Source organism: Lepisosteus oculatus, unplaced genomic scaffold (assembly GCF_040954835.1).
Source record: "Lepisosteus oculatus isolate fLepOcu1 unplaced genomic scaffold, fLepOcu1.hap2 HAP2_SCAFFOLD_82, whole genome shotgun sequence".
Lineage (NCBI taxonomy): Eukaryota > Metazoa > Chordata > Actinopteri > Semionotiformes > Lepisosteidae > Lepisosteus > Lepisosteus oculatus.
In genome coordinates, this window is record NW_027168383.1 from 618,192 (window position 1) to 640,795 (window position 22,604).

Here is a 22,604-nt window from a genome sequence, read left to right on the forward strand (position 1 = left end):
TAGAAGACAATGAACATATTTTAGCCCTGAATGAATTAATAGCAAACATGGTTTACATAAAAGACATTTTTCCAAGAAAGTTTAGCCTTTGTCACTAATGAAACCACTAAATAAAGACATAAATAGAAAAATCTTAAGATTTTTAAAATACATGACTTTGCTAAAATTTATTTGAAAATAAAAACAATTACAACCGCCAGGGGAGAGAGAGAACAGGGGAGGGATGTTGGTTTTGCATAAGGGGCGGGGCTATGGAAAGTAGGTATGTTTGGGAATGTGTAGTTACATGTTCTGGCTGTTTGTGAATTATCGTTGTTGAGTATGGAGTGTTGAGGTATTGATTTTGTGTAATGCTTTATGTTGAAAATTGAGGTGGATTTTGTTTATGATAAACAGGATAAACTGGGATGGGAGGAAGGTTTGGTTTTGCATAAGGGGCGGGATTATGATAATTGGATGACTTTGCGAGTGTAAAATGGTTTGATTATTTGATTTTGTATTGTGGTTGTTATCTATGTTTTTGGTTGGTATTATGTTTATATGGTTGTTTTTGTTGGTTGGTTGTTATTATGGTTATTAATAATACGATCTATAGTTGAAATCTGAGCCTAAATAAAAAGAAAAAGCAAGTGATTAGGTTTATGAGCAATCTAATTACTTATTCGTTTAAAAAGCTATATAAAATAAAGTTTATTATTAATTTGCTGGACAGAGCGGTGAACATTATTATGCATGAGACAAAGATAACGATCCTGATCAGTTTAGAAATCTGTGTACGCTGTAAGGTTTTTACTTCTTAAACTTTTAAAATACACGTTTTGAATGGAAAGAATCCTCTTCCTGGTATAGCACACCAGCACGTCTTTTTTCTCCAATCAGAGGGGTGTCAGATGGTGTCAGCCAATCACCATTCTGCGTTGGGTAGCAACGGGTGACTGTTCTCAGGCGGAAGATGTAAGCAGCTTAATGTTCGTGTTAAATATGTTTTTTAAATTCAATTAAACGGGCACAGTTAAGACATTAAATATACATATACATACTGTATACAGTACAGTTTGCATACGGTAATATGTTTATGTTACGCGATTAAAAAATAAATAAATAAAAATGAGAAGTCCAGTACCAGCTGGATTCGAACACCCAACCTACCAGCTGGTGGTCACGCACCTAGACCAGTAGGCTACAAGGGAGCTCACATGATCAGGCAGGCGAAACAGCCCTACATAGCTCTGCCGCAGTACACGGATATAATCATACCGTTATTAAATTATTGAGATACGCGATTCCATATTATATTCCCTTTTAATCAAATTCTAAAAGTATGCTTGTTGACTCCGGTATCACGTTAGTTAAAGACTTCGAAGCTTACAATGTTTAGGGAGAAATGGAATACTGGTGCGTATTTTTTTCTTTAAAGTACCAAGACCAGCCATATACTGTATGTTTACGTTCCAAAATTAATATCGTTTATGGCCTTCACACGCGTTACAGTATGCTCCTATTCTTTTTATGCTCAGCTACTAAGATTTCCCTTCAGTGGTAAAATTCAATATCTACAACGGGCACAGTAAAGACGTTTACAGTACAGTAAGTCTTTCTACGACAGACCAACGGACCACGAGTGCCCCTGTCGGTCAACCAATCACGCACCGCGGTATCGCGTGTCATCTTACCTGCGGTATCTGTACTGCGGTGTCTTTACCGCGCACTTTGAATGGCTGCATCTGTATAGCACTACAAAAAAATCGATGGCAACTAAAGGGAAAAGTGAAGCAGCTGCAGGGGCAGCAAGAGGGCGGAGGCGCCGCGCGCCCGGCCGAAGTGTTGGACCGGTGCGCTTTACGTGCTGAAATAAACACGCGACAGCCCCGAAATGTTTCCAGAGTGCTGTGCACTGAAGACTTGCCTGGTGCTCCTCCGTGCAGATTCTTTGTCCTCCTCCAGTGCGGGACGAGCCAACACAAGGGAGCGCATTCGCCAACATCCAGGCACGCAATGCGATTTGGAAAGCAGCTCCTTTCCAAAGAGTTGCACACGAACGATCCTTCAGTCCCGCTCGGGGGGCACGGAACCCCCGCCACACACAGCTTCAAGTAGCGAGTCAGGCGCCGGGGCTTTCGCTTACGGCCACACCACCCTGAACACGCCCGATCTCATCTGATCTCGGAAGCTAAGCAGCATCGGGCCTGGTTAGTACTTGGATGGGAGACTGCCTGGGAATACCAGGTGCTGTAAGCTTTTGCTCTCCCGGCCAGCAGGGGTCGCCGTTGGTGCCGTAGGCTTTGGGAGGAAAACCTGCAGGATGGAAAGGTGATCTATAGCCTCATCTCTAGAGATGTTTTGTTGCTGTGGCATGTGTGTGACCCATATTCAAAAAAAAAAACCCGTCTGTAAAACGAATATCGAAGCTGCCTCTAAATCTGCAAATGAAGATGAGTCGATAAACCACTCGTTTTTCGTATAACTAGACATATATTCATTTGTTACCGATTTCATTCATTGAGCACGGATACAATAGAGGTACAGCCATTCACTGTTTGACATGTCTGCACTGGTACAGAACCGAGCAATCAGAAAACGGGTGAAACTGTCTTTAGACTCAGCATACAGTACCGAGGCCCCCCATGACCAAATAAAGGCTAACCTCGATAATCAGCCTAAAGAACGCAGACTACAGCAAAACGACTGACTTTGAAAAGGGAATGAACGTCCGGAAGGAGTAGTGGAACTAGCTTGAGATGCTTCTCCGGACCCCTAACTAAAAGCCAGCGAGAACCAGCAGCGGCGTCCACTCCTGTCGAACCGGGATCCTTACGCAGCCACGCAGCTCGTGGTGTCCTAACCCTCCCGTATCTGATTTTGGACCAAGCACATCAGGGGAGAGCGCGAACGCAGTCCCCCACTACCAGAAATTATGCAGTCGAGATTCCCACATTTGGGAAATTCGCAGGGGTCAGCACAGCCGGAGTGCAATGGCCGAGCCTCGCCCTGGGTGAACCTCCTTCTTGATCAAGGTATCTCCCCTGCCAGGTAAGTATGAGTTAAACAGGCCCCTGCAAGCGGCCCGCACCCACAGCACAAATCGCGCAGCCTAGGCCACCTCCTCGCCCCGCACGCCACCGCCTCCTGCTGGGCCCACTCTTTCACACACTCAAACGCCACACTGACACTCAAAAGTGTGGGCAAAACGAGAAAACGAGCGTGCCGTTTCCTACACATCTGCAGTCGCCGTTGCGCATTCGCAGCATGTCCCGGGATGCAATTCGGCCTCATTTGCATAACTCCAGACCGGCAGATCGCCACGCAAGCTCGCGACGTGCGCCTGCCACACACCGAACAAACCTTTTCAGCAATTTCCAAAAAACGGGCCTGCTCGCCTGCCCACAAGGCTCCGTCTCTTACCTGCTCTCCAGAGCCTGCTGCCTTCTGTGCTTTTCTCTCGGCACCGCTGCAGCGCACACAACTCCTGCAGCGGGAGGGGGGGAGAAAGTTCCCGCGCTCCGCCGCAGGGAAGGCTCGCTCCGTGCGCACACGTCCTTTCGATGCCAGTCCAACAAGTGCTCCGCATTAGCTGCGTCGGGGCTCCGGCGTGTCGCACCTCACCTCACCTCGCCCTGCCCCCTCCTTGAATGTCTGCCGCTGGGCATGCCCCGCTCTCCTCCGCCTTATCTTATCGCGTGTGAGCACCGACAATGGCCACAATGCCGGGGAATGGCACCTGTAAAGTGTTAATTGGGGCACAGGAACAGCCCGTCTCGTCTCGGGGGGGCCGGCTTCAGAGACAATACAGCAAACACAGCGGGGCGGGGGAAGAAGACGACACCACACATGCGGGTACATTCAGCTCCGGCGGGAACGAGACATTTGTCGGTCTTTTCAAGTGCCGAGAGCCGAGCAATCCTTCACTTGTATCATTTCTCCCCGGTGACTAGATCTGGCCCTGCGACTCTCGACTGGGCTCACCCCCGGGGCAGCCCAGCAGGTGTGAGCCTGGCCGGCACCCGGATGGGAGACTCCACCCCGGAAAAGCTCCGGTTGCTGCTGCTCCTGCAAGAGGTGTGACTGGGACCAGTAGGGAGCGCTCACCCTGCGGGCTGTGTGGCTCTCTTACGCCCCAGCCTCCTGATGGCGACACTCTGCTGCACAAACAGAGGTCAAACCGAGGTCCCGACCCTCCTTGGCCATTAGGAAACCCCAGGGCGTCTCTCAAAAAGAGACGCCGGGGGTGTCCCTCTGGTGTTAGTGCTCCCCTTTACCCATCAGTCAGGGTCTCCTCCTAATCCCCGTCTCACCTGTAACAATCAATGACGAGGCCCCCCTGTCCGTGAGATTTAGTACTCGCGCAAGAGACCGGGGGCAGAGTGCGAACGCGGTCCCCCGCCCCCCACAAAGTGCGCGCTCCGGGTCTTGCAACACAGCGGAAGGGCAGCGAGAAGGAGCCTCTTGCTCTGACGCCGCAAGGCCAAAAGAAGGCGGAGGCGCCGCGCGCCCGGCCGACGTGTTGGACCGGTGCGCTTTACGTGCTGAAATAAACACGCGAAAGCCCCGAAATGTTTCCAGAGTGCTGTGCACTGGAGGTTTTTGTCTGGTGAAGACTTGCCTGGTGCTCCTCCGTGCAGATTGTTTGTCCTCCTCCAGTGCGGGACGAGCCAACACAAGGGAGCGCATTCGCCAACATCCAGGCACGCAATGCGATTTGGAAAGCAGCTCCTTTCCAAAGAGTTGCACACGAACGATCCTTCAGTCCCGCTCGGGGGGCACGGAACCCCCGCCACACACAGCTTCAAGTAGCGAGTCAGGCGCCAGGGCTTTCGCTTACGGCCACACCACCCTGAACACGCCCGATCTCGTCTGATCTCGGAAGCTAAGCAGCGTCGGGCCTGGTTAGTACTTGGATGGGAGACTGCCTGGGAATACCAGGTGCTGTAAGCTTTTGCTCTCCCGGCCAGCAGGGGTCGCCGTTGGTGCCGTAGGCTTTGGGAGGAAAACCTGCAGGATGGAAAGGTGATCTATAGCCTCATCTCTAGAGATGTTTTGTTGCTGTGGCATGTGTGTGACCCATATTCAAAAAAAAAAACCCGTCTGTAAAACGAATATCGAAGCTGCCTCTAAATCTGCAAATGAAGATGAGTCGATAAACCACTCGTTTTTCGTATAACTAGACATATATTCATTTGTTACCGATTTCATTCATTGAGCACGGATACAATAGAGGTACAGCCATTCACTGTTTGACATGTCTGCACTGGTACAGAACCGAGCAATCAGAAAACGGGTGAAACTGTCTTTAGACTCAGCATACAGTACCGAGGCCCCCCATGACCAAATAAAGGCTAACCTCGATAATCAGCCTAAAGAACGCAGACTACAGCAAAACGACTGACTTTGAAAAGGGAATGAACGTCCGGAAGGAGTAGTGGAACTAGCTTGAGATGCTTCTCCGGACCCCTAACTAAAAGCCAGCGAGAACCAGCAGCGGCGTCCACTCCTGTCGAACCGGGATCCTTCCGCAGCCACGCAGCTCGTGGTGTCCTAACCCTCCCGTATCTGATTTTGGACCAAGCACATCAGGGGAGAGCGCGAACGCAGTCCCCCACTACCAGAAATTATGCAGTCGAGATTCCCACATTTGGGGAATTCGCAGGGGTCAGCACAGCCGGAGTGCAATGGCCGAGCCTCGCCCTGGGTGAACTTCCTTCTTGATCAAGGTATCTCCCCTGCCAGGTAAGTATGAGTTAAACAGGCCCCTGCAAGCGGCCCGCACCCACAGCACAAATCGCGCAGCCTAGGCCACCTCCTCGCCCCGCACGCCACCGCCTCCTGCTGGGCCCACTCTTTCACACACTCACACGCCACACTAACACTCAAAAGTGTGGGCAAAACGAGAAAACGAGCGCGCCGTTTCCTACACATCTGCAGTCGCCGTTGCGCATTCGCAGCATGTCCCGGGATGCAATTCGGCCTCATTTGCATAACTCCAGACCGGCAGATCGCCACGCAAGCTCGCGACGTGCGCCTGCCACACACCGAACAAACCTTTTCAGCAATTTCCAAAAAACGGGCCTGCTCGCCTGCCCACAAGGCTCCGTCTCTTACCTGCTCTCCAGAGCCTGCTGCCTTCTGTGCTTTTCTCTCGGCACCGCTGCAGTGCACACAACTCCTGCAGCGGGAGGGGGGGAGAAAGTTCCCGCGCTCCGCCGCAGGGAAGGCTCGCTCCGTGCGCACACGTCCTTTCGATGCCAGTCCAACAAGTGCTCCGCATTAGCTGCGTCGGGGCTCCGGCGTGTCGCACCTCACCTCACCTCGCACTGCCCCCTCCTTGAATGTCTGCCGCTGGGCATGCCCCGCTCTCCTCCGCCTTATCTTATCGCGTGTGAGCACCGACAATGGCCACAATGCCGGGGAATGGCACCTGTAAAGTGTTAATTGGGGCACAGGAACAGCCCGTCTCCTCTCGGGGGGGCCGGCTTCAGAGACAATACAGCAAACACAGCGGGGCGGGGGAAGAAGACGACACCACACATGCGGGTACATTCAGCTCCGGCGGGAACAAGACATTTGTCGGTCTTTTCAAGTGCCGAGAGCTGAGCAATCCTTCACTTGTATCGTTTCTCCCCGGTGACTAGATCTGGCCCTGCGACTCTCGACTGGGCTCACCCCCGGGGCAGCCCAGCAGGTGTGAGCATGTCCGGCACCCGGATAGGAGATTCCACCCCGGAAAAGCTCCGGTTGCTGCTGCTCCTGCAAGAGGTGTGACTGGGACCAGTAGGGAGCACTCACCCTGCGGGCTGTGTGGCTCTCTTACGCCCCAGCCTCCTGATGGCGACACTCTGCTGCACAAACAGAGGTCAAACCGAGGTCCCGACCCTCCTTGGCCATTAGGAAACCCCAGGGCGTCTCTCAAAAAGAGACGCCGGGGGTGTCCCTCTGGTGTTAGTGCTCCCCTTTACACATCAGTCGGGGTCTCCTCCTAATCCCCGTCTCACGTGTAACAATCAATGACGAGGCCCCCCTGTCCGTGAGATTTAGTACTCGCGCAAGAGACCGGGGGCAGAGCGCGAACGGGGTCCCCCGCCCCCCACAAAGTGCGCGCTCCGGGTCCTGCAACACAGCGGAAGGGCAGCGAGAAGGAGCCTCTTGCTCTGACGCCGCAAGGCCACAAGAGGGCGGAGGCGCCGCGCACGCGGCCGACGTGTTGGACCGGTGCGCTTTACGTGCTGAAATAAACACGCGAAAGCCCCGAAATGTTTCAAGAGTGCTGTGCACTGGAGGTTTTTGTCTGGTGAAGACTTGCCTGGTGCTCCTCCGTGCAGATTGTTTGTCCTCCTCCAGTGCGGGACGAGCCAACACAAGGGAGCGCATTCGCCAACATCCAGGCACGCAATGCGATTTGGAAAGCAGCTCCTTTCCAAAGAGTTGCACACGAACGATCCTTCAGTCCCGCTCGGGGGGCACGGAACCCCCGCCACACACAGCTTCAAGTAGCGAGTCAGTCGACGGGTCTTTCTCTTACGGCCACACCACCCTGAACACTCCTGATCTCGTCTGATCTTGGAAGCTAAGCAGCGTCGGGCCTGGTTAGTACTTGGATGGGAGACTGCCTGGGAATACCAGGTGCTGTAAGCTTTTGCTCTCCCGGCCAGCAGGGGTCGCCGTTGGTGCCGTAGGCTTTGGGAGGAAAACCTGCAGGATGGAAAGGTGATCTATAGCCTCATCTCTAGAGACGTTTTGTTGCTGTGGCATGTGTGTGACCCATATTCAAAAAAAAAAACCCATCTGTAAAACGAATATCGAAGCTGCCTCTAAATCTGCAAATGAAGATGAGTCGATAAACCACTCATTTTTCGTATAACTAGACATATATTCATTTGTTACCGATTTCATTCATTGAGCACGGATACAATAGAGGTACAGCCATTCACTGTTTGACATGTCTGCACTGGTACAGAACCGAGCAATCAGAAAACGGGTGAAACTGTCTTTAGACTCAGCATACAGTACCGAGGCCCCCCATGACCAAATAAAGGCTAACCTCGATAATCAGCCTAAAGAACGCAGACTACAGCAAAACGACTGACTTTGAAAAGGGAATGAACGTCCGGAAGGAGTAGTGGAACTAGCTTGAGATGCTTCTCCGGACCCCTAACTAAAAGCCAGCGAGAACCAGCAGCGGCGTCCACTCCTGTCGAACCGGGATCCTTCCGTAGCCACACAGCTCGTGGTGTCCTAACCCTCCCGTATCTGATTTTGGACCAAGCACATCAGGGGAGAGCGCGAACGCAGTACCCCACTACCAGAAATTATGCAGTCGAGATTCCCACATTTGGGGAATTCGCAGGGGTCAGCACAGCCGGAGTGCAATGGCCGAGCCTCGCCCTGGGTGAACCTCCTTCTTGATCAAGGTATCTCCCCTGCCAGGTAAGTATGAGTTAAACAGGCCCCTGCAAGCAGCCCGCACCCACAGCACAAATCGCGCAGCCTAGGCCACCTCCTCGCCCCGCACGCCACCGCCTCCTGCTGGGCCCACTCTTTCACACACTCACACGCCACACTAACACTCAAAAGTGTGGGCAAAATGAGAAAACGAGCGCGCCGTTTCCTACACATCTGCAGTCGCCGTTGCGCATTCGCAGCATGTCTCGGGATGCAATTCGGCATCATTTGCATAACTCCAGACCGGCAGATCGCCACGCAAGCTCGCGACGTGCGCCTGCCACACACCGAACAAACCTTTTCAGCAATTTCCAAAAAACGGGCCTGCTCGCCTGCCCACAAGGCTCCGTCTCTTACCTGCTCTCCAGAGCCTGCTGCCTTCTGTGCTTTTCTCTCGGCACCGCTGCAGTGCACACAACCCCTGCAGCGGGAGGGGGGGAGAAAGTTCCCGCGCTCCGCCGCAGGGAAGGCTCGCTCCGTGCGCACACGTCCTTTCGATGCCAGTCCAACAAGTGCTCCGCATTAGCTGTGTCGGGGCTCCGGCGTGTCGCACCTCACCTCACCTCGCACTGCCCCCTCCTTGAATGTCTGCCGCTGGGCATGCCCCGCTCTCCTCCGCCTTATCTTATCGCGTGTGAGCACCGACAATGGCCACAATGCCGGGGAATGGCACCTGTAAAGTGTTAATTGGGGCACAGGAACAGCCCGTCTCGTCTCGGGGGGGCCGGCTTCAGAGACAATACAGCAAACACAGCGGGGCGGGGGAAGAAGACGACACCACACATGCGGGTACATTCAGCTCCGGCGGGAACGAGACATTTGTCGGTCTTTTCAAGTGCCGAGAGCCGAGCAATCCTTCACTTGTATCGTTTCTCCCCGGTGACTAGATCTGGCCCTGCGACTCTCGACTGGGCTCACCCCCGGGGCAGCCCAGCAGGTGTGAGCCTGGCCGGCACCCGGATGGGAGATTCCACCCCGGAAAAGCTCCGGTTGCTGCTGCTCCTGCAAGAGGTGTGACTGGGACCAGTAGGGAGCGCTCACCCTGCGGGCTGTGTGGCTCTCTTACGCCCCAGCCTCCTGATGGCGACACTCTGCTGCACAAACAGGCGCCGTCCTTCGGGGGAGGCGTCAAACCGAGGTCCCGACCCTCCTTGGCCATTAGGAAACCCCAGGGCGTCTCTCAAAAAGAGACGCCGGGGGTGTCCCTCTGGTGTTAGTGCTCCCCTTTACACATCAGTCGGGGTCTCCTCCTAATCCCCGTCTCACCTGTAACAATCAATGACGAGGCCCCCCTGTCCGTGAGATTTAGTACTCGCGCAAGAGACCGGGGGCAGAGCGCGAACGCGGTCCCCCGCCCCCCACAAAGTGCGCGCTCCGGGTTCCCTCTCGGGGCCCTGCAACACAGCGGAAGGGCAGCGAGAAGGAGCCTCTTGCTCTGACGCCGCAAGGCCACAAGAGGGCGGAGGCGCCGCGCGCCCGGCCGACGTGTTGGACCGGTGCGCTTTACGTGCTGAAATAAACACGCGAAAGCCCCGAAATGTTTCCAGAGTGCTGTGCACTGGAGGTTCTTGTCTGGTGAAGACTTGCCTGGTGCTCCTCCGTGCAGATTGTTTGTCCTCCTCTAGTGCGGGACGAGCCAACACAAGGGAGCGCATTCGCCAACATCCAGGCACGCAATGCGATTTGGAAAGCAGCTCCTTTCCAAAGAGTTGCACACGAACGATCCTTCAGTCCCGCTCGGGGGGCACGGAACCCCCGCCACACACAGCTTCAAGTAGCGAGTCAGGCGCCGGGGCTTTCGCTTACGGCCACACCACCCTGAACACGCCCGATCTCGTCTGATCTCGGAAGCTAAGCAGCGTCGGGCCTGGTTAGTACTTGGATGGGAGACTGCCTGGGAATACCAGGTGCTGTAAGCTTTTGCTCTCCCGGCCAGCAGGGGTCGCCGTTGGTGCCGTAGGCTTTGGGAGGAAAACCTGCAGGATGGAAAGGTGATCTATAGCCTCATCTCTAGAGATGTTTTGTTGCTGTGGCATGTGTGTGACCCATATTCAAAAAAAAAAACCCGTCTGTAAAACGAATATCGAAGCTGCCTCTAAATCTGCAAATGAAGATGAGTCGATAAACCACTCGTTTTTCGTATAACTAGACATATATTCATTTGTTACCGATTTCATTCATTGAGCATGGATACAGTAGAGGTACAGCCATTCACTGTTTGACATGTCTGCACTGGTACAGAACCGAGCAATCAGAAAACGGGTGAAACTGTCTTTAGACTCAGCATACAGTACCGAGGCCCCCCATGACCAAATAAAGGCTAACCTCGATAATCAGCCTAAAGAACGCAGACTACAGCAAAACGACTGACTTTGAAAAGGGAATGAACGTCCGGAAGGAGTAGTGGAACTAGCTTGAGATGCTTCTCCGGACCCCTAACTAAAAGCCAGCGAGAACCAGCAGCGGCGTCCACTCCTGTCGAATCGGGATCCTTCCGCAGCCACGCAGCTCGTGGTGTCCTAACCCTCCCGTATCTGATTTTGGACCAAGCACATCAGGGGAGAGAGCGAACGCAGTCCCCCACTACCAGAAATTATGCAGTCGAGATTCCCACATTTGGGGAATTCGCAGGGGTCAACACAGCCGGAGTGCAATGGCCGAGCCTCGCCCTGGGTGAACCTCCTTCTTGATCAAGGTATCTCCCCTGCCAGGTAAGTATGAGTTAAACAGGCCCCTGCAAGCGGCCCGCACCCACAGCACAAATCACGCAGCCTAGGCCACCTCCTCGCCCCGCACGCCACCGCCTCCTGCTGGGCCCACTCTTTCACACACTCACACGCCACACTAACACTCAAAAGTGTGGGCAAAACGAGAAAACGAGCGCGCCGTTTCCTACACATCTGCAGTCGCCGTTGCGCATTCGCAGCATGTCCCGGGATGCAATTCGGCCTCATTTGCATAACTCCAGACCGGCAGATCGCCACGCAAGCTCGCGACGTGCGCCTGCCACACACCGAACAAACCTTTTCAGCAATTTCCAAAAAACGGGCCTGCTCGCCTGCCCACAAGGCTCCGTCTCTTACCTGCTCTCCAGAGCCTGCTGCCTTCTGTGCTTTTCTCTCGGCACCGCTGCAGTGCACACAACTCCTGCAGCGGGAGGGGGGGAGAAAGTTCCCGCGCTCCGCCGCAGGGAAGGCTCGCTCCGTGCGCACACGTCCTTTCGATGCCAGTCCAACAAGTGCTCCGCATTAGCTGCGTCGGGGCTCCGGCGTGTCGCACCTCACCTCACCTCGCACTGCCCCCTCCTTGAATGTCTGCCGCTGGGCATGCCCCGCTCTCCTCCGCCTTATCTTATCGCGTGTGAGCACCGACAATGGCCACAATGCCGGGGAATGGCACCTGTAAAGTGTTAATTGGGGCACAGGAACAGCCCGTCTCGTCTCGGGGGGGCCGGCTTCAGAGACAATACAGCAAACACAGCGGGGCGGGGGAAGAAGACGACACCACACATGCGGGTACATTCAGCTCCGGCGGGAACGAGATATTTGTCGGTCTTTTCAAGTGCCGAGAGCCGAGCAATCCTTCACTTGTATCGTTTCTCCCCGGTGACTAGATCTGGCCCTGCGACTCTCGACTGGGCTCACCCCCGGGGCAGCCCAGCAGGTGTGAGCCTGGCCGGCACCCGGATGGGAGATTCCACCCCGGAAAAGCTCCGGTTGCTGCTGCTCCTGCAAGAGGTGTGACTGGGACCAGTAGGGAGCGCTCACCCTGCGGGCTGTGTGGCTCTCTTACGCCCCAGCCTCCTGATGGCGACACTCTGCTGCACAAACAGGCGCCGACCTTCGGGGGAGGCGTCAAACCGAGGTCCCGACCCTCCTTGGCCATTAGGAAACCCCAGGGCGTCTCTCAAAAAGAGACGCCGTGGGTGTCCCTCTGGTGTTAGTGCTCCCCTTTACCCATCAGTCGGGGTCTCCTCCTAATCCCCGTCTCACCTGTAACAATCAATGACGAGGCCCCCCTGTCCGTGAGATTTAGTACTCGCGCAAGAGACCGGGGACAGAGCGCGAACGCGGTCCCCCGCCCCCCACAAAGTGCGCGCTCCGGGTTCCCTCTCGGGGCCCTGCAACACAGCGGAAGGGCAGCGAGAAGGAGCCTCTTGCTCTGACGCCGCAAGGCCACAAGAGGGCGGAGGCGCCGCGCGCCCGGCCGACGTGTTGGACCGGTGCGCTTTACGTGCTGAAATAAACACGCGAAAGCCCCGAAATGTTTCCAGAGTGCTGTGCACTGGAGGTTTTTGTCTGGTGAAGACTTGCCTGGTGCTCCTCCGTGCAGATTGTTTGTCCTCCTCCAGTGCGGGACGAGCCAACACAAGGGAGCGCATTCGCCAACATCCAGGCACGCAATGCGATTTGGAAAGCAGCTCCTTTCCAAAGAGTGGCACACGAACGATCCTTCAGTCCCGCTCGGGGAGCACGGAACCCCCGCCACACACAGCTTCAAGTAGCGAGTCAGGCGCCGGGGCTTTCGCTTACGGCCACACCACCCTGAACACGCCCGATCTCGTCTGATCTCGGAAGCTAAGCAGCGTCAGGCCTGGTTAGTACTTGGATGGGAGACTGCCTGGGAATACCAGGTGCTGTAAGCTTTTGCTCTCCCGGCCAGCAGGGGTCGCCGTTGGTGCCGTAGGCTTTGGGAGGAAAACCTGCAGGATGGAAAGGTGATCTATAGCCTCATCTCTAGAGATGTTTTGTTGCTGTGGCATGTGTGTGACCCATATTCAAAAAAAAAAACCCGTCTGTAAAACGAATATCGAAGCTGCCTCTAAATCTGCAAATGAAGATGAGTCGATAAACCACTCGTTTTTCGTATAACTAGACATATATTCATTTGTTACCGATTTCATTCATTGAGCACGGATACAATAGAGGTACAGCCATTCACTGTTTGACATGTCTGCACTGGTACAGAACCGAGCAATCAGAAAACGGGTGAAACTGTCTTTAGACTCAGCATACAGTACCGAGGCCCCCCATGACCAAATAAAGGCTAACCTCGATAATCAGCCTAAAGAACGCAGACTACAGCAAAACGACTGACTTTGAAAAGGGAATGAACATCCGGAAGGAGTAGTGGAACTAGCTTGAGATGCTTCTCCGGACCCCTAACTAAAAGCCAGCGAGAACCAGCAGCGGCGTCCACTCCTGTCGAACCGGGATCCTTCCGCAGCCACGCAGCTCGTGGTGTCCTAACCCTCCCGTATCTGATTTTGGACCAAGCACATCAGGGGAGAGCGCGAACGCAGTCCCCCACTTTTAGAAATTATGCAGTCGAGATTCCCACATTTGGGGAATTCGCAGGGGTCAACACAGCCGGAGTGCAATGGCCGAGCCTCGCCCTGGGTGAACCTCCTTCTTGATCAAGGTATCTCCCCTGCCAGGTAAGTATGAGTTAAACAGGCCCCTGCAAGCGGCCCGCACCCACAGCACAAATCACGCAGCCTAGGCCACCTCCTCGCCCCGCACGCCACCGCCTCCTGCTGGGCCCACTCTTTCACACACTCACACGCCACACTAACACTCAAAAGTGTGGGCAAAACGAGAAAACGAGCGCGCCGTTTCCTACACATCTGCAGTCGCCGTTGCGCATTCGCAGCATGTCCCGGGATGCAATTCGGCCTCATTTGCATAACTCCAGACCGGCAGATCGCCACGCAAGCTCGCGACGTGCGCCTGCCACACACCGAACAAACCTTTTCAGCAATTTCCAAAAAACGGGCCTGCTCGCCTGCCCACAAGGCTCCGTCTCTTACCTGCTCTCCAGAGCCTGCTGCCTTCTGTGCTTTTCTCTCGGCACCGCTGCAGTGCACACAACTCCTGCAGCGGGAGGGGGGGAGAAAGTTCCCGCGCTCCGCCGCAGGGAAGGCTCGCTCCGTGCGCACACGTCCTTTCGATGCCAGTCCAACAAGTGCTCCGCATTAGCTGCGTCGGGGCTCCGGCGTGTCGCACCTCACCTCACCTCGCACTGCCCCCTCCTTGAATGTCTGCCGCTGGGCATGCCCCGCTCTCCTCCGCCTTATCTTATCGCGTGTGAGCACCGACAATGGCCACAATGCCGGGGAATGGCACCTGTAAAGTGTTAATTGGGGCACAGGAACAGCCCGTCTCGTCTCGGGGGGGCCGGCTTCAGAGACAATACAGCAAACACAGCGGGGCGGGGGAAGAAGACGACACCACACATGCGGGTACATTCAGCTCCGGCGGGAACGAGACATTTGTCGGTCTTTTCAAGTGCCGAGAGCCGAGCAATCCTTCACTTGTATCGTTTCTCCCCGGTGACTAGATCTGGCCCTGCGACTCTCGACTGGGCTCACCCCCGGGGCAGCCCAGCAGGTGTGAGCCTGGCCGGCACCCGGATGGGAGATTCCACCCCGGAAAAGCTCCGGTTGCTGCTGCTCCTGCAAGAGGTGTGACTGGGACCAGTAGGGAGCGCTCACCCTGCGGGCTGTGTGGCTCTCTTACGCCCCAGCCTCCTGATGGCGACACTCTGCTGCACAAACAGGCGCCGACCTTCGGGGGAGGCGTCAAACCGAGGTCCCGACCCTCCTTGGCCATTAGGAAACCCCAGGGCGTCTCTCAAAAAGAGACGCCGTGGGTGTCCCTCTGGTGTTAGTGCTCCCCTTTACCCATCAGTCGGGGTCTCCTCCTAATCCCCGTCTCACCTGTAACAATCAATGACGAGGCCCCCCTGTCCGTGAGATTTAGTACTCGCGCAAGAGACCGGGGGCAGAGCGCGAACGCGGTCCCCCGCCCCCCACAAAGTGCGCGCTCCGGGTTCCCTCTCGGGGCCCTGCAACACAGCGGAAGGGCAGCGAGAAGGAGCCTCTTGCTCTGACGCCGCAAGGCCACAAGAGGGCGGAGGCGCCGCGCGCCCGGCCGACGTGTTGGACCGGTGCGCTTTACGTGCTGAAATAAACATGCGAAAGCCCGGAAATGTTTCCAGAGTGCTGTGCACTGGAGGTTTTTGTCTGGTGAAGACTTGCCTGGTGCTCCTCCGTGCAGATTGTTTGTCCTCCTCCAGTGCGGGACGAGCCAACACAAGGGAGCGCATTCGCCAACATCCAGGCACGCAATGCGATTTGGAAAGCAGCTCCTTTCCAAAGAGTGGCACACGAACGATCCTTCAGTCCCGCTCGGGGAGCACGGAACCCCCGCCACACACAGCTTCAAGTAGCGAGTCAGGCGCCGGGGCTTTCGCTTACGGCCACACCACCCTGAACATGCCCGATCTCGTCTGATCTCGGAAGCTAAGCAGCGTCGGGCCTGGTTAGTACTTGGATGGGAGACTGCCTGGGAATACCAGGTGCTGTAAGCTTTTGCTCTCCCGGCCAGCAGGGGTCGCCGTTGGTGCCGTAGGCTTTGGGAGGAAAACCTGCAGGATGGAAAGGTGATCTATAGCCTCATCTCTAGAGATGTTTTGTTGCTGTGGCATGTGTGTGACCCATATTCAAAAAAAAAAACCCGTCTGTAAAACGAATATCGAAGCTGCCTCTAAATCTGCAAATGAAGATGAGTCGATAAACCACTCGTTTTTCGTATAACTAGACATATATTCATTTGTTACCGATTTCATTCATTGAGCACGGATACAATAGAGGTACAGCCATTCACTGTTTGACATGTCTGCACTGGTACAGAACCGAGCAATCAGAAAACGGGTGAAACTGTCTTTAGACTCAGCATACAGTACCGAGGCCCCCCATGACCAAATAAAGGCTAACCTCGATAATCAGCCTAAAGAACGCAGACTACAGCAAAACGACTGACTTTGAAAAGGGAATGAACATCCGGAAGGAGTAGTGGAACTAGCTTGAGATGCTTCTCCGGACCCCTAACTAAAAGCCAGCGAGAACCAGCAGCGGCGTCCACTCCTGTCGAACCGGGATCCTTCCGCAGCCACGCAGCTCGTGGTGTCCTAACCCTCCCGTATCTGATTTTGGACCAAGCACATCAGGGGAGAGCGCGAACGCAGTCCCCCACTTCTAGAAATTATGCAGTTGAGATTCCCACATTTGGGGAATTCGCAGGGGTCAACACAGCCGGAGTGCAATGGCCGAGCCTCGCCCTGGGTGAACCTCCTTCTTGATCAAGGTATCTCCCCTGCCAGGTAAGTATGAGTTAAACAGGCCCCTGCAAGCGGCCCGCACCCACAGCACAAATCGCGCAGCCTAGGCCACCTCCTCGCCCCGCACGCCACCGCCTCCTGCTGGGCCCACTCTTTCACACACTCACACGCCACACTAACACTCAAAAGTGTGGGCAAAACGAGAAAACGAGCGCGCCGTTTCCTACACATCTGCAGTCGCCGTTGCGCATTCGCAGCATGTCCCGGGATGCAATTCGGCCTCATTTGCATAACTCCAGACCGGCAGATCGCCACGCAAGCTCGCGACGTGCGCCTGCCACACACCGAACAAACCTTTTCAGCAATTTCCAAAAAACGGGCCTGCTCGCCTGCCCACAAGGCTCCGTCTCTTACCTGCTCTCCAGAACCTGCTGCCTTCTGTGCTTTTCTCTCGGCACCGCTGCAGTGCACACAACTCCTGCAGCGGGAGGGGGGGAGAAAGTTCCCGCGCTCCGCCGCAGGGAAGGCTCGCTCCGTGCGCACACGTCCTTTCGATGCCAGTCCAACAAGTGCTCCGCATTAGCTGCGTCGGGGCTCCGGCGTGTCGCACCTCACCTCACCTCGCACTGCCCCCTCCTTGAATGTCTGCCGCTGGGCATGCCCCGCTCTCCTCCGCCTTATCTTATCGCGTGTGAGCACCGACAATGGCCACAATGCCGGGGAATGGCACCTGTAAAGTGTTAATTGGGGCACAGGAACAGCCCGTCTCGTCTCGGGGGGGCCGGCTTCAGAGACAATACAGCAAACACAGCGGGGCGGGGGAAGAAGACGACACCACACATGCGGGTACATTCAGCTCCGGCGGGAACGAGACATTTGTCGGTCTTTTCAAGTGCCGAGAGCCGAGCAATCCTTCACTTGTATCGTTTCTCCCCGGTGACTAGATCTGGCCCTGCGACTCTCGACTGGGCTCACCCCCGGGGCAGCCCAGCAGGTGTGAGCCTGGCCGGCACCCGGATGGGAGATTCCACCCCGGAAAAGCTCCGGTTGCTGCTGCTCCTGCAAGAGGTGTGACTGGGACCAGTAGGGAGCGCTCACCCTGCGGGCTGTGTGGCTCTCTTACGCCCCAGCCTCCTGATGGCGACACTCTGCTGCACAAACAGGCGCCGTCCTTCGGGGGAGGCGTCAAACCGAGGTCCCGACCCTCCTTGGCCATTAGGAAACCCCAGGGCGTCTCTCAAAAAGAGACGCCGTGGGTGTCCCTCTGGTGTTAGTGCTCCCCTTTACCCATCAGTCGGGGTCTCCTCCTAATCCCCGTCTCACCTGTAACAATCAATGACGAGGCCCCCCTGTCCGTGAGATTTAGTACTCGCGCAAGAGACCGGGGGCAGAGCGCGAACGCGGTCCCCCGCCCCCCACAAAGTGCGCGCTCCGGGTTCCCTCTCGGGGCCCTGCAACACAGCGGAAGGGCAGCGAGAAGGAGCCTCTTGCTCTGACGCCGCAAGGCCACAAGAGGGCGGAGGCGCCGCGCGCCCGGCCGACGTGTTGGACCGGTGCGCTTTACGTGCTGAAATAAACACGCGAAAGCCCCGAAATGTTTCCAGAGTGCTGTGCACTGGAGGTTTTTGTCTGGTGAAGACTTGCCTGGTGCTCCTCCGTGCAGATTGTTTGTCCTCCTCCAGTGCGGGACGAGCCAACACAAGGGAGCGCATTCGCCAACATCCAGGCACGCAATGCGATTTGGAAAGCAGCTCCTTTCCAAAGAGTGGCACACGAACGATCCTTCAGTCCCGCTCGGGGAGCACGGAACCCCCGCCACACACAGCTTCAAGTAGCGAGTCAGGCGCCGGGGCTTTCGCTTACGGCCACACCACCCTGAACACGCCCGATCTCGTCTGATCTCGGAAGCTAAGCAGTGTCGGGCCTGGTTAGTACTTGGATGGGAGACTGCCTGGGAATACCAGGTGCTGTAAGCTTTTGCTCTCCCGGCCAGCAGGGGTCGCCGTTGGTGCCGTAGGCTTTGGGAGGAAAACCTGCAGGATGGAAAGGTGATCTATAGCCTCATCTCTAGAGATGTTTTGTTGCTGTGGCATGTGTGTGACCCATATTCAAAAAAAAAAAACCCGTCTGTAAAACGAATATCGAAGCTGCCTCTAAATCTGCAAATGAAGATGAGTCGATAAACCACTCGTTTTTCGTATAACTAGACATATATTCATTTGTTACCGATTTCATTCATTGAGCACGGATACAATAGAGGTACAGCCATTCACTGTTTGACATGTCTGCACTGGTACAGAACCGAGCAATCAGAAAACGGGTGAAACTGTCTTTAGACTCAGCATACAGTACCGAGGCCCCCCATGACCAAATAAAGGCTAACCTCGATAATCAGCCTAAAGAACGCAGACTACAGCAAAACGACTGACTTTGAAAAGGGAATGAACGTCCGGAAGGAGTAGTGGAACTAGCTTGAGATGCTTCTCCGGACCCCTAACTAAAAGCCAGCGAGAACCAGCAGCGGCGTCCACTCCTGTCGAACCGGGATCCTTCCGCAGCCACGCAGCTCGTGGTGTCCTAACCTTCCTGTATCTGATTTTGGACCAAGCACATCAGGGGAGAGCGCGAACGCAGTCCCCCACTACCAGAAATTATGCAGTCGAGATTCCCACATTTGGGGAATTCGCAGGGGTCAGCACAGCCGGAGTGCAATGGCCGAGCCTCGCCCTGGGTGAACCGATTTCGATTTTTAAGAACTTTATTTTCTTTTCACAAAAAAATACAGGACATCACAAATCAGAAAGCTTTACATTCATATACATACTTAAAACAGTATATATGATCACATCTCATTACATTTTGACATGGTAACAGTTACATAGCAACAATTTTCTTTTTTTCTGGTGCAAATCACATTCTTTACTTAAACTTGATAATGTTTTTCACAGTTTCTTGAGATATTGACCTATGCTCTCTATTTCCCACAGATTTTCTGCTTCCTCCCTCCCTTCTCTCCACAGATCTCTGAGGTAATAGTTCTCTCGGGTGATGAACAGGGCCAGGCTACCTGCTGCCTTGACTGGGATCTCGATGCCTTTGAACAGCCCCATGTTCCTCACTCTCCACAGGGCAACTTTCCCACTGTTCACCACGGCCCAGATCCTGTCAAACACGTCAGGAGGAAGTTTGACAGGAGAGATGCCGTATATGACGAAAGCAGCGGTCAGGGTAAATTGGGGCGAGAGAGCCAGCAACCAATCTTCAAACAGTGCCCAGAAGGCCTTAGCAAAAAAGCAGGACCACAGGAGATGGGATACAGTCTCCTCCTCGCCGCAGCCCACCCTAACGCAGCGAGGGCTGGGGGTGAGGCCCCTACGGTACAAGAAAGTTCGTACCGGTAAGCACTGGTGGACGACACTCCAGGCTAAATCTCTGTGAATGTTGCACAGAAACTTAGAGGATGTGTGTTTCCACACCTTCCTTGTTTGGGCTGATGTTAAAATGCCCACATGGGTCTGCCTATTGTTCTGGGGTGCAACGAAATCTTCCAGTTTTTGGACGCTGACATCTCGGAGGGGAATATGGCCAATTGGGTGAGATCTTAGAAAACTTTTAACTGTCCCATAAATTGCAGGGCATGTGTCAGAGAGTGGGACGTCCAGCTTGGGTCTGACACCCCACACTCTGAACACCTCCCTACCTACCCAGAGCCTGGAAAAATAAGTCCAGGTACGCGCTGCAGGTGCTGTTGCAAAGCCTCTCAGCACAGAGGCCAGGAAAATGCACAGCAGCTTCGTAGCAATATCTGGGACAGACTTCCCCCCTGAGGGTGGCGGCCTGTACATTATTTCCCTTCTGAGTCTTTCCTGCTTCCCACCCCATAGAAATTGAAACATCAATCTCCTCATCACCGCCGCAACACGGTGTGGGATTGGGAAGGTAGAAGCCAGAAAATTCAAGACAGGCAAGAGCTCGGCTTTGATGACCAGCACCTTCCCTGTCATGGTGAGGTCTCGGTCCTTCCATTGCATCAGTTTTTTGTTTAAGATTGGCAATTTGTTCTGCCAATTTACTGTTCCCATCTCTTCTCCAAAATACACCCCCAGGACCTTAATTCTCTTCTCTTGCAGCCTGAGTTCATGTCCTTCTTTTGGCTCCCTCCAGTTCTGATAAAAAATCTCACTCTTAGATTTGTTAATTTTTGCGGAGGAAGCCAAAGAGAAACGATCACAGCACTGCAGAGCTCTGCTAATTGAGGCATTGTCAGAGAGGAGCAGGGTGACGTCATCCATGTATAGAGATGTCTTTACCTCTCCTCCCCCACTTCCAGGCACTGGTATCCCATTAATGGCCTGATCCTGGCGCAAGGCACAGGCTAAGGGCTCCATAGCCAAAACGCATAACAAGGGGGATAATGGGCAGACCTGCCTCACCCCTGAACAGACTTCAAAGGGGCGTGATCTATTGCCATTAACCATGACTCTGCTGTTGCTACCTGTGTACAGCAGGTTAATCCACTTTCTCATGATGGGGCCAAACTTCATGTGCTCAAGTCCCGATGTTAAGTACTGCCGGTTTAGGCGGTCAAAGGCCTTTTCTAGGTCTACACCTAAAATGCAAAGAGGGAGGGAGCGATCCTCAGAGTACAGACAGACATCCCTCAACAAGGCCAGGTTGTCGCTCATCAGGCGTCCTGCTATCCCACAAGTCTGTTCTTTCCCTACCAGTGAGGCCACTACATTTTGTAGGTGCAGGAAAAGGGCTTTGGACAGGATCTTAGTGTCCACGCCTAACAGGCTGAGGGGTCTCCAGTTCTTTATGTCATTTTTTGCTCCTTTCTTAAACAAGAGAGAGATAGTGCCTTCTCTTAAGGAGTCAGGCAGCAATTCTGTCTTATATCTTTCCTCGAATAGGACCAGTAGCGGATCCTGAAGCAGATCCCAAAAGGTGCAATAAAATTCTTTAGGGAGCCCGTCAGCACCTGGAGTTTTCCCCTTCTGTAAGCTCTCCATAGCCTGTCTCAGCTCTTCTACTGTCAAATCCCTCTCAAGTACTTCCCTATCTTCTTCACTCAAAACGTTTTCTAGCTTTGAGGTAAAAAAATGAATTTCTTCATCCTTTACCTCTGTAGAGCTGTACAGTCTTGAGTAGAAGGCCTTGGTGCAGGAGAGGATAGCACTCGGCTCTGTTCTCTCTCGTCCCTCCTCATCAACTACACTTTCCATGACAGACTTGGAGCCTACCACTTTCCTGAAAAAGAAGCGAGTACACTTCTCATTTTCTTCCAAGAACTGCACTCTGCCTCTTAACAGCACTCCTCGACTACTTTCTTCGGCTATGCTCCGGATGTCCTTTTTTAAAAGGGTGATATCCTCGAGCACATCGAAGCCACTGTGCAGCATCGTGTAGAGACGCTGCAGCTGCCTCTGTTTCCTGGCTAGCACTCCTCTCCGTCTGGCAGCAGCCTTCCTTCCCTCAGCCATGAAAAAGGTCTTTGTCCTCATCTTCACCTCCTCCCACCACTCTCCTACTGACCCGTACAGACACTGCAAGGACAGCCACTGTGATAGTTTCTCCTTGTAGCGGGATACTACCCCCTCGTTCTCTAGCAGCTTTGTGTTGAGTTTCCAGAGGCCTGGGCCAAAGACAGTCCCGCCCTGGAGTTCCACTCTACACCCTAAAGCCTGATGATCTGAGAAGAAGACAGGCTGAAGAGTGACCCCAACAACTTTCACTCTCTCTGAGACAAAGCAATAGTCAATTCTGGAGCTGCTATTCCTCCCTGACCATGTATATCCTGCTGTTGTGGGATATATACATCTATATGTGTCTGAGAGTTTAAAGTCTTGAACTAAGTTTTGCAGGGCCAGTGAGCTGGAATCCAATTTTATCGGAGAGCTAGACTGCCTGTCTGTGTGCTCTAAGATACAATTAAAATCCCCTCCCACTATCACGTCTGTGCTACTTAACAATAGGGGAGAGAGTGCCTTGAGTAGCTCCACCCTTCCTCCCACGTCAGTAGGACAATACACATTGATTAGCCGCAGGTT

At 54.3% G+C, this 22,604-nt stretch overlaps 14 non-coding genes across 14 annotated transcripts; 7 read left to right on the top strand and 7 right to left on the bottom strand.

Annotated features, from left to right (window-relative positions):
• The first annotated feature begins 2,119 nt into the window (after positions 1-2,119).
• On the top strand, positions 2,120-2,238 carry LOC138235562 (5S ribosomal RNA). Its single transcript, XR_011188240.1, has one exon. It is a non-coding gene; the product is annotated as a 5S ribosomal RNA (ribosomal RNA).
• Positions 2,239-2,874: 636 nt separating this feature from the next.
• On the bottom strand, positions 2,875-3,038 carry LOC138235572 (U1 spliceosomal RNA). The gene has a single exon (XR_011188250.1). It is a non-coding gene; the product is annotated as a U1 spliceosomal RNA (small nuclear RNA).
• A 1,775-nt stretch (positions 3,039-4,813) lies between these two features.
• On the top strand, positions 4,814-4,932 carry LOC138235594 (5S ribosomal RNA). The gene has a single exon (XR_011188271.1). It is a non-coding gene; the product is annotated as a 5S ribosomal RNA (ribosomal RNA).
• A 636-nt stretch (positions 4,933-5,568) lies between these two features.
• LOC138235575 (U1 spliceosomal RNA) lies at positions 5,569-5,732 on the bottom strand. Its single transcript, XR_011188253.1, has one exon. It is a non-coding gene; the product is annotated as a U1 spliceosomal RNA (small nuclear RNA).
• Positions 5,733-7,507: 1,775 nt separating this feature from the next.
• Positions 7,508-7,626, top strand: LOC138235568 (5S ribosomal RNA). Its single transcript, XR_011188246.1, has one exon. It is a non-coding gene; the product is annotated as a 5S ribosomal RNA (ribosomal RNA).
• A 636-nt stretch (positions 7,627-8,262) lies between these two features.
• LOC138235574 (U1 spliceosomal RNA) lies at positions 8,263-8,426 on the bottom strand. Its single transcript, XR_011188252.1, has one exon. It is a non-coding gene; the product is annotated as a U1 spliceosomal RNA (small nuclear RNA).
• A 1,807-nt stretch (positions 8,427-10,233) lies between these two features.
• Positions 10,234-10,352, top strand: LOC138235605 (5S ribosomal RNA). Its single transcript, XR_011188282.1, has one exon. It is a non-coding gene; the product is annotated as a 5S ribosomal RNA (ribosomal RNA).
• A 636-nt stretch (positions 10,353-10,988) lies between these two features.
• Positions 10,989-11,152, bottom strand: LOC138235578 (U1 spliceosomal RNA). Its single transcript, XR_011188256.1, has one exon. It is a non-coding gene; the product is annotated as a U1 spliceosomal RNA (small nuclear RNA).
• Positions 11,153-12,959: 1,807 nt separating this feature from the next.
• On the top strand, positions 12,960-13,078 carry LOC138235564 (5S ribosomal RNA). Its single transcript, XR_011188242.1, has one exon. It is a non-coding gene; the product is annotated as a 5S ribosomal RNA (ribosomal RNA).
• Positions 13,079-13,714: 636 nt separating this feature from the next.
• Positions 13,715-13,878, bottom strand: LOC138235577 (U1 spliceosomal RNA). Its single transcript, XR_011188255.1, has one exon. It is a non-coding gene; the product is annotated as a U1 spliceosomal RNA (small nuclear RNA).
• Positions 13,879-15,685: 1,807 nt separating this feature from the next.
• On the top strand, positions 15,686-15,804 carry LOC138235551 (5S ribosomal RNA). The gene has a single exon (XR_011188229.1). It is a non-coding gene; the product is annotated as a 5S ribosomal RNA (ribosomal RNA).
• A 636-nt stretch (positions 15,805-16,440) lies between these two features.
• Positions 16,441-16,604, bottom strand: LOC138235579 (U1 spliceosomal RNA). The gene has a single exon (XR_011188257.1). It is a non-coding gene; the product is annotated as a U1 spliceosomal RNA (small nuclear RNA).
• Positions 16,605-18,411: 1,807 nt separating this feature from the next.
• Positions 18,412-18,530, top strand: LOC138235571 (5S ribosomal RNA). The gene has a single exon (XR_011188249.1). It is a non-coding gene; the product is annotated as a 5S ribosomal RNA (ribosomal RNA).
• Positions 18,531-19,167: 637 nt separating this feature from the next.
• On the bottom strand, positions 19,168-19,337 carry LOC138235581 (U1 spliceosomal RNA). Its single transcript, XR_011188259.1, has one exon. It is a non-coding gene; the product is annotated as a U1 spliceosomal RNA (small nuclear RNA).
• Positions 19,338-22,604: the final 3,267 nt, after the last annotated feature.